We start from the raw sequence: 11,096 nt of genomic DNA on the forward strand, positions 1-11,096 counted from the left end.
GACCCTCCCTCTGTGTTTGATTGCCGGCAGTGGGGTTCACGCACAAGGTTTTGATAGGGTATGTCATAGCCACATAGGTGTTATTTTGTTTTTGTTATTTTGTTGTTGATAGACTATGTAAGAGGTAGGGTTATATGTGTGGTGGGAATAAAATGTAAGTGCAAACACACACACACACACACACACACACACACACACACACACACACACCTCCGATCACACACACACACACACACACACACACACACACACACACACACACACACACACACACACACACACACACACACACATATGCGCACGTTTACACAAGTACTTCCAAACAAGAAGGTACTAAAAAGTCAGACGTAAAGAGTAACAAAACACATAAAACTGCTCACGGTAGCCTTCAAGAATTATACAGACACATAGTTATTAACTTTTCAATATGATCATTTTATTATAAAAAGTGACAACAGTCTTTTGAGTATTAAAAACCAAAAAAATTAACATTTTGCATACACATACATTAAAACAAAAAGCCAAAACATGATTGTCAATGATAATTTTTTTGGTATTCAACACCGTCTTGTTGTTTTACACTTGTCTACTTTAGATGTTTTTTTTAAAAAGCCAGGTCCTAGTTTGGTTGTTTGTCTTAAGGACTCCCATAACTTGATGTGGGGTGACTTTTGTATTTTACAATGTTGGGTTATAGTTACCGAGGTCGTTGAAGGTAGACATACCAACCGGTTCCTGGTAGCAGTTTTCAAACAGATGGCTGCTCTCCGAGTGTTTGACAGGTGTGTGAGGTAGTTCGTCTGTTGGTGTTTCTTCTTTTTGTTCTGGACTCTTCTGACACGTCTGGTGTTTTTTAACTTCTCTAGCTACAACTTCTGTTTGTGTTTTAAGTCGCTTCAACAGCCTTTCTCGGACTTTGCTCAGGTGAGTAAATTCTTCACTGTTCAAGGCCACCCCTCTTTGACTTGGTCGCAAGCGTCTGTTTTTTTTTCTGTTTCCTTGGGTGATGTAGTGTCTGATGTGAATTTTCACAAGTTTTCGCTAAGTTCTGACACTCGCAAAAATGTTTCGACCCAAAGGAAACATATCAGGTTCGGGTAGCGGTGAGCTAAACAGATACTCTTCCTCGTCAACCATCTCTTTTGTCGTTCTCAGCAACAACAACAACAAAAGTGTTAAACAACTTTTACTTCCAGGAGACTGTCTTTGTAGACTGTAGTGTAGAGTAGGCGGTGTTGTCTTGTGGCTCGATCAGGGAATTTAGTAAAAAAAAATTAGCCAACACCATCTTTATATATAACCTCCTTACACTATGACATCAGTTACTATTTTTTACAACAACAGCTTTAGACTTGTTGCGTTAACACATCTCTAAAAAGTGCTATGAACTTACGGTCATTTACAACAGGGTTTTGGGGGTTAAAAAATAGAAATTATGTCACGGAGCCTTGTACCTTGACTCTTTTTGATGATGAAATACATTGCAAACAAACCACAAGTAGAACTTAACATCCCCTGTAATACCTGTTCGTTGGTTTTAGAACACAAACCAATGACGCATAAAAAACAAACACCTTCAATGTCTTTGTGATTCGGTTTAAAACCAAAACTATCAAAATATTCAATATTCCCCTGACCATCATAATACACACCAACCCAATGAGACCCAACCTTATGTGCTGGGTCTGTGTTTATGACGTAAGACGAGGGGTGAAGTAAATTTATCTCAGAAGGAAGTTGGTCTCTGGTGTAAACACCCATAAACGGCCGTCTTGCCACGGGGTGTCTTAACAGTAGGCGAGAGATCTCTAGTCCATTCATGATGTAAAATCAGTGATAACCTACCTACTCCGATCATTTTCTAGCAACGAGGCCATTTCTGCATACACAATAACGTGAACAGGCTCTACCAGGGGTGCACTAAACTTTTAGTTCCAGACGCAAACTCCCACAGTAGTATTCATAGACAAATCTGTTACCGACGTCACCAACACCCACTCCTGTTCCTGCGGTCAAACTAAAGAAACTTCCCACATACTGTCTGTTTTCAAAAGTCTGGTGTTAGTGGTTTTGCAGGGGCTTGTTTTCCAGCAACATAGAGGCAGAGAAAATTCAAGTTGTGGGTTTTAAAAGTTGAATGTTTTTTTTTGTGTAGCTACCGTTAAACGCAGCGCTCTCTACTAGTCCTACTACAACGCGTGTTGGTGGCTGCCTGAGAAACAAATTGTATAAAACAGCACTATGGTTTCCACGCGGGATCCCGTAAGATTTCATAACTACTCATTTTAGAGGGTATTTGGCTGTGGACCTCTCCAGGGCTTTTGCGTGAACAAGACTTACAGCTGGATTTAGTTTTGTTTTTCTGACAAACAAAGAGGCGTGTGTAACCACCGTTAGGTAAGCAGGGTTAATCCGTGGCTCATCACATTAAAATTTTGTCAATACGATACATTTCTTTCTCTCCTACGCTTTGTAGTTCTTCTTTGTAAAAAAAAAACTACCTTGTAGTTCTTCTGCGTGAGCGTCTTTCAGCTTATCGGTCACTGGAGTTGTTTTCAACACACTGCTAACTGTAAATAATTCTTCTGTTCACGCAGGTAAATAACCTTTTTTAAAGAGTCGCCGTGTTTTACTTAGTCTCACACGATCATCAACCTGTAGCCTACCTTTGGGTGTTTTTCTTTGGGGGTTGTCCGTACAAAACTTACCAAACTGTTTCTTTGTTAGCGAGGCAAACTTTAATAGGTGTTGGTTTTATACTTCTGTGAAACGAATGGTTATACGCGTGTACCAGGTGTTGTAATTCTTCTACAAATCTTACACGATTAGTGTGTGTAAAAAAGCGCCACATTTTCTCTTTTAAGAGGAACCCTTGTTCTGATTTCCCCCTGATCTGTTCCATGACTGACTTGTCTTTCTTTCATGCATCAGTCAATAACCACTCTGTTTTTCAACGACCACACCTGATCAACTCAAACCAGGACTTTCTTTCTTTTCTCGGTGAAATCAGTGACCATGACATTCTAGAACAAGTTAGACTCGAACGCCCAAACTCTCGGTATTCTGTTCACACCATCATGTCTTCCAGTTTCTATGTCACGCCTTTGTCTGACTTTCCTATCGGATGAGTCTGTGGTAGTCTACCTAACTACATCACAAACACACAGTTCTTGCACAAGTTACAAAAAGACGAGCATCATCATTTTCCTTATACTGACGGTCTGTGTCTCTTTCGCTGTCTTGCTTTGCACAAAGGACCCTTGCCTCATTCTTTGCAAAAACCCACAAAAACCTTGTTCAAACAGTGGACCGGACATTCCCACCAGTTTGTCAAATTAAACAGAGACACACCTACTACAATATAAATTAGAAAAATCTGATCAACAAAACAAAAAAACAAACAAAAAAAAAAACAAAAACAAATGTTTTACAAAAATACAATCTCACTACGAGGGGCGCGATAACCAAAAACACACCACAAGCAAGAGAATCTCTTGGTAACAGTAGTTGTCTCTTCTAATACGTTAGTAGCAACAGTTGTATCTTCAGCAGACAAGGCGTCCTCAGCCATAACTACTCTGAATACTGTCTAAGACTATCAGCTGAGATCCATGTGTCAAATGACGTTGGGTTTTGTGAACAAGAAACAATTAACAATTAAGTGGCTCTATCCCATTTCCCCCCCATTCCCTGTCGCGATATAACCTTGAACGTTTGAAAACGACGTTAAACACCAAATAAAGAAAGAAAGAAAATGACGTTGGGTACCCAAACCAATGCACTAAATACTCTTTTTTTCCTCCCTTACCAAGTCGTTCTTTTAGTACTTTGTCAATACGATACATTTCTTTCTCTCCTACTTTTTGTAGTTCTTCTTTGTAAAAAAACAAACTACCTTGTAGTTCTTCTGCGTGAGCGTCTTTCAGCTTATAGGTCACTGGAGTTGTTTTCAACACATTGCTAACTGTAAATAATTCTTCTGTTCACGCAGGTAAATAATCTTTTTTAAAGAGTCGTCGTGTTTTACTTAGTCTCACACGATCACCAACCTGTAGCCTACCTTTGGGTGTTTTCATTTGGGGGGTTGTTCGTACAAAACTTACGTTTGTTCTGTTTCTTTGTTAGCGAGACAAACTTTAACAGGTGCTGTTTTTATACTTCTGTGAAACGAATGGTTATACGCGTGTACCAGGTGTTGTAATTCTTCTATATATCTTACACGATTAGTGTGTGTAAAAAAAGCGCCACATTTTCTCTTTTAAGAGGAACCCTTGTTCTGATTTCCCTGATTGGGACGAGTCGCTTCTTGATCTGTTCCATGAGCAAAACAAACGCTTCAAAATCAATTTTTCTCACTCCTTTCTTCTCAAAAACAAAGAGTCGGGTGACTTGTCTTTCTTTCATGCCTCAGTCAATAACCACTCTGTCTTACAACGACCACGCCTGAGTTGTCAAAGCAGGACTTTCTTTCTTTTCTCGGTGAAATCAGTGACCAAATGAACAACCAACAAGTTCTAACATGTTTAGGTCTTGCGTCTCTGTGGTGCAATACTCGGGGGTAAGCACCCAGAAGAACTTTTTTTTTTATACCCGCATCACACCTGTGTCTTACTACGCGATTCTATTTTTAGATGCTGACCAATCAACATGGTCTAACATGTAAGGTCTTGCGTCTCTGTGGTGCAATACTCAGGTGTAAACACCAGAAGAACTTTTTTTTTATACCCCCTTTTTGACCGCATCACACTAGTGTCTAACTACGCGTTTCTATTTTTAGGTGCTGATCAATCAATATGTTCTAACATGTAAGGTCTTGCATCTCTGTGGTGCAATACTCAGGTGTGAACAGTCTCTAACCTAACATTAGGTATGACTGACTGTAGAACAGTTCGTGTTCGATGTAAATGTACCTTATAACACCCACATAAACCATTAGACAGCACAAACAACCAACAATAGGACATTCACAACATCATGTCTTCCAGTTTTTATGTCACGCCTTTGTCTGACTTTCCTATCGAACAGAGGGAAAAAAGAAGATCCCTAAAAGACCTCCTTTCAAGTTTGTTGTTAAACGTAACAATCAATATATGTGTCTTTGTACAGACAAACTTCGGTTTCTCGACATCAACAATTTTCTTGCGCCAGGTTTTAGTTATTCCAAGTACCTCTAGGCGTTCGGTGTCGAAGAGGAAAAGGGTTTTTTCTGCTATGAATACGTCACTAGTCTAAGTACACTAGACGAAAGAGAACTCCCACCCCATGCAGCTTTTTTTAGTAAGCTCAAAAACTCAAATATTTCTGATACAGAGTACGCTTTTTGTCAGCGTGTGTGGACTGAAAACAAAATGACGACTTTGAAGGCTTTTTTTGGTGTGGTACAACAACCTAGACACAGTACCGTTTCTGGTTGCTTTGCAGCATCAGATTAGTATGTACGCTAGTCTGCGAGTTGATTTGCTGAAAGACGGTATTATTTCTGTCCCCCGGTGTGACACTGAAGTGTCTGTTTGACACGTTGTCTTCAGATACCTACTTTTCACTTTTAACAAAAAACAAAAAGACGTTCAAGCACTTTTGCGAAAGAACATTGTCGAGGGTCCGTCTATTGTCTTTCACAGATACCACGAAAAAGACAAAACACACATTCGTGGTAATCAGGACAAACCGGTACAGGCTGTTGAGGGATTTGATGCGCTGTATTTAGCTGCACTCATGCAAGACATGCCCACAGAGCACCCTGTCATTCGTAGAAAAGAAAACGCTTTTAAAGCGGAAAAAAACAGATCCCTACGGTCAGCTAGCTCGGGAATGGTTGGAGTGGGTTATGGATTCAATCGGGTTGATACAGTGTAATATTTATGTACCTGATCATCTAAAAGAACATTTCAGTGAAATGCAGCCTATTTTCAAAAATGAGTCTGTCAGCTGAGAACAGATCGGGGATTTTATGAAAGACTACGCTGAAAAAACACAAGCTTTTATCCCAACCACGCCGTACACTTGTAGGGAGTTACCACGGTGAACAAATTCTGCTAGCTACACCCCTCTTGTTTTGGTACGTGCAACACGGGTTGATTGTTAAAACATCACGCTGATCGTAGAGTATCAACCCAAAACCTGTTTCCGTCAGTTTGGTGACAGCGTTTCAAACGCAAGACGAGCAGGAGACCAAGACTCATCAAAAACTATCTTAGCTGAAACTTTCAAACTGCTCGGTAACTCAGTCTACGGGAAAACCTTAACTAACGTGGCCAACCATCGTGATATTCATTACGTTTTGTCTGATAAGGCCTCAAAACTGATCAACAATGGTCGTTTTCAAAAACTAACAGAAGTAACAGATTCTGTCACTGAAGTAGAGATGGTTAAAAAAAATCAACTGGTCACTCCCCTCTCAGATTGGTTACTTTGTTTACCAGTACGCTAAACTACGCATGTTGGAGTTTCATTTTGATTTTCTAGATAAGTTTGTGTCCAGAGCCGACTACCAGCTTTTGGAAATGGATACAGATTCTCTATACATGGCGCTTAGCGCTTCAACGTTAGAAGAGGTGGTTCGTCCTGAACTGCGAGAGCAGTTTTACCAAGTGTATAACCAATGGTTCCCCGCACAAGCCTGTGACCAACCAACATGTTCTAGCATGTGAGGTCTTGTGTCTCTGTGGACAACCAATACTCAGACGTGATCAGTCTCTAACCTAACATTATGTATGACTGACTGTAGAACAACTCGTGTTCGGTGTAAAATGTACTTGCGATGTTTATAACACCTACATAAAACCAACAGGTAGCTATCTGAGTCTAGTTGTTAAAGCTTTTTATATTTTTGTAAATCAGCTCTCATCTCTCCCGCCTCACCAGTCGAGCTAACTCCTCCACCCACCCCACACCATTTGTCTAGCACTAATCTAAGCATTAAACCCTAATCAACCCTCGGGGTAGGCAAACCACCTCCTATTAAACTTCTCTAACTGCTGGCCACCTCTGGTGGTTTTATCGGCGAGGGGGCTCCGCAAAGAGTAGGGGTACCATTTTTATCGCCTTATCCTGACACCTCTGATAGTTATTAGCGTCATAAAAGAGAGTGCTCCGCGAAGCGCGGATAGTAATCCTGTCATTACCCCAGCTGAAGTGGTCATTAGTACCGAGCAACAGGTACAGGCACATGAAATCACATGACAAAATATAAAACGCAATAAACCGTTTATGCGCAATATCTCCTTATCACTACTTAAACACAGGCACCTTAACCTATAACCTTCTATCAAAATACGGCTGCGCGGCTGCGCGCTGCGCCGGGGGATGAGGCATACCTCTCCCTACTACTTGTGTGTGTGTGAATGTGTGTGTGTGTGTGTGTGTGTGTGTGTAGAGCGATTCAGACTAAACTACTGGAGCGATCTTTATGAAATTTGACATGAGAGTTCCTGGGTATGAAATCCCCGAACGTTTTTTTCATTTTTTTGATAAATGTCTTTGATGACGTCATATCCGGCTTTTCGTGAAAGTTGAGGCGGCACTGTCACGCCCTCATTTTTCAACCAAATTGGTTGAAATTTTGGTCAAGTAATCTTCGACGAAGCCTGGGGTTCGGTATTGCATTTCAGCTTGGTGGCTTAAAAATTAATTAATGACTTTGGTCATTAAAAATCTGAAAATTGTAAAAAAAAATAAAAATTTATAAAACGATCCAAATTTACGTTTATCTTATTCTCCATCATTTGCTGATTCCAAAAACATATAAATATGTTATATTCGGATTAAAAACAAGCTCTGAAAATTAAATATATAAAAATTATTATCAAAATTAAATTGTCCAAATCAATTTAAAAACACTTTCATCTTATTCCTTGTCGGTTCCTGATTCCAAAAACATATAGATATGATATGTTTGGATTAAAAACACGCTCAGAAAGTTAAAACAAAGAGAGGTACAGAAAAGCGTGCTATCCTTCTTAGCGCAACTACTACCCCGCTCTTCTTGTCAATTTCACTGCCTTTGCCATGAGCGGTGGACTGACGATGCTACGAGTATACGGTCTTGCTGAAAAATGGCAGCTACTTGACTAAATATTGTATTTTCGCCTTACGCGACTTGTTTTAGATCCTGCTGATGGACGCACAGAGTGTGGAGGCGTCGTAAAGAGCGCTTTGCAGGAAATTGTTTGATAGGGGGCTATGTGACTGTCCAGGGAGATGATACCTTACGTTGTAGGACATCTCACTACCGATTAGTGGGTAGCGGCTTAACTGATGATCGCTGCCGGGATAAGATTTTGCAGTTAAACGTTGTAAGAAATACAGTCGACTCCGGATATTACGTCACCCCTCGGGGGACGTTTTTGAGCGACGTTATACGCGGTGACGCTGTATCCGGTTCATCGGTTATAACGTCACTTTTACGCGCGGGTGATGTTATATCCGGAGTCCAAGAGTTATGTCCCTTTCTAAAGTACTGACTGTTTTAATAAAACTGTGCAGAAATGGAAAGTGCATGCATTAGTGTTGTTTAAAAATTACAACAACATATTGTTGTAAGTTTTAAACTAACTTATTACAATAATCTTTAATTCACTTCCTCATATATAGAATTGTGGACTATTCTCTTCTTTGCGTATTTCCAAAACCTGGCTATACCATGAATACAAAATTGTATTCACAACATTTTCACCGAAATTCGGCAACTGTATCAACGTACAGTATTGTAGGCTGCATGTTGATTCTGAGACAGGTTGCTAGAACTCAGAACTCATTTAATTGTCATAAAAACACAGTAAAGGATTTATCAGACACGAAGTGGATATTTGTAAAGACAAGAAGAAATATCGTCCATGGAGCAGTGATTACAACATTGTTATGTATCTGTAGTTATGTCATTATTGCGTATAATCATGCAGTTGTATACAAATTCAGCAAGTTGTTGCTGTATCGGTACGTCTTGCATCGTCATCAGCTGACTCGGATTTCGAGCATTAACACGTGCATGTTCCATAAGCTGCAAGCGTAGATCATGAAATCTTGTACAACTATCCAGAAAATGTAGCTCGTCTTCAATTACGCCACACACGGTGCACTTTCTATCCTCTCTGGGTGTGTTTGTGTATCTCCCCCTTTCGATTTTTAAATCGTGAGCGCTAATACGCAATCTACACAGTGCTTTTCTGTGTTTGGGGTTGGTTACACATGTCAAGTATGCTTCACAGTCGTAATCGCCGTCAGTAATTGTGTTGTAGTATTGCAGTTTTGAGCCCTCAGTCTTCTTTCCTTGCCAAAATCGTACGTATTCGTATTCTAGTCCTCGTCGTAGAGTTTTCATCAGCGCATTCTTTTGGACTGCTGACTAGCTGACTGCTAGTGTTGGAGTGTCAAGCTCCGTCTGGTTCCATCGACAATCTCAGTCTTTAATTATAGTGTCCGACGTTATAAGCTTTAAGGACACACACACACACACCCACATGGCTGTCGTTTATTCATATTCTGCTAGGTCTTGACCTGTCCTTGATGTCCGAAGAAATAACAGGTCGCGTAAGGCGAAAATACAACATTTAGTCGAGTAGCTGTCGAACTCACAGAATGAAACTGAACGCAATGCAATTTTTCAGCAAGACTCGTAGCATCGTCAGTCCACCGCTCATGGCAAAGGCAGTGAAATTGACAAGAAGAGCGGGGTAGTAGTTGCGCTGAGAAGGATAGCACGCTTTTCTGTACCTCTCTTCGTTTTAACTTTCTGAGCGTGTTTTTAATCCAAACATATCATATCTATGTTTTTGGAATCAGGAACCGACAAAGAATAAGATGAAAGTGTTTTTAAATTGATTTCGAAAATTTAATTTTAATAATAATTTTTATATTTTTAATTTTCAGAGCTTGTTTTTAATCCAAATATAACATATTTATATGTTTTTTGAATCAGAAAATGATGGAGAATAAGATGAACGTAAATTTGGATCGTTTTATAATTTTTTTTATTTTTTTTTTTACAATTTTCAGATTTTTAATGACCAAGGTCATTAATTAATTTTTAAGCCACCAAGCTGAAATGCAATACCGAAGTCCGGGCTTTGTCGAAGATTATTTGACCAAAATTTCAACCAATTTGGTTGAAAAATGAGAGCGTGACAGTGCCGCCTCAACTTTCACGAAAAACCGGATGACGTCATCAAAGACATTTATCAAAAAAATGAAAAAAAAACGTCTGGGGATATCATACCCAGAAACTCTCATGTCAAATTTCATAAAGATCAGTCCAGTAGTTTAGTCTGAATCGCTCTACTCACACACACACACACACACACACACACACACACACACAGACACACACACACACACACACAGACACACACAGACACACATACACCACGACCCTCGTCTCGATTCCCCCCTCTACGTTAAAACATTTAGTCAAAACTTGACTAAATGTAAAAATGACGAGAACTTCATGGGTCCTTATACGTAATTAATGTCTATTTGACTTATATTATTATTATTAACGAAGAAGTTTCTCGTCAACAGCAAAGTGGCTGCCCACCTTTACCCACAATCGTTCTGGTAGTAACAACTTTGGGTTCATAGTTACCCCCTTTCCCCATCCACCGTCTCCACCACATCTAGTGAGCGGGACGTTATACTCGTTAGACTACTACTGTATTATTATTATCATTATAACGTCACTTGATATAACGTCCATGGCTTTCCAAGTTGAGTCAAAATAGTGCTTTAAGAGTGCAGTATCACTTTTCTCAATTTGTCGGTTCACTGCACTTAATGTTTACCTTTACAATTTAGCCTGAGCGACCTACTCCAGCCTGTCGACAACGCCCAATTGAAAGAGACACTCAGCCTCCTCGTCGAGGGCAGTTGTAGTCTGTATTCTACGGACCAAAAAACAAACAAACGTCGTAGTCTGTTCTCATCCTCTCGACCTTCTCCTACCGTCATTTCAATAATCGAGGTTTTTTTTTATATGCGTGATTGAAGGACAGAAGTAGACAGATCCATTCGCACGCGCTCGCGCAGGAGTAACCATGTATGCTCGATATGAAACTTTTTAAAACAATTTTTTTTAGTTAAAAACAAAGACAGGAACTCACAAC

Source organism: Littorina saxatilis, unplaced genomic scaffold, assembly GCF_037325665.1.
Source record: "Littorina saxatilis isolate snail1 unplaced genomic scaffold, US_GU_Lsax_2.0 scaffold_81, whole genome shotgun sequence".
Classification (NCBI taxonomy): domain Eukaryota; kingdom Metazoa; phylum Mollusca; class Gastropoda; order Littorinimorpha; family Littorinidae; genus Littorina; species Littorina saxatilis.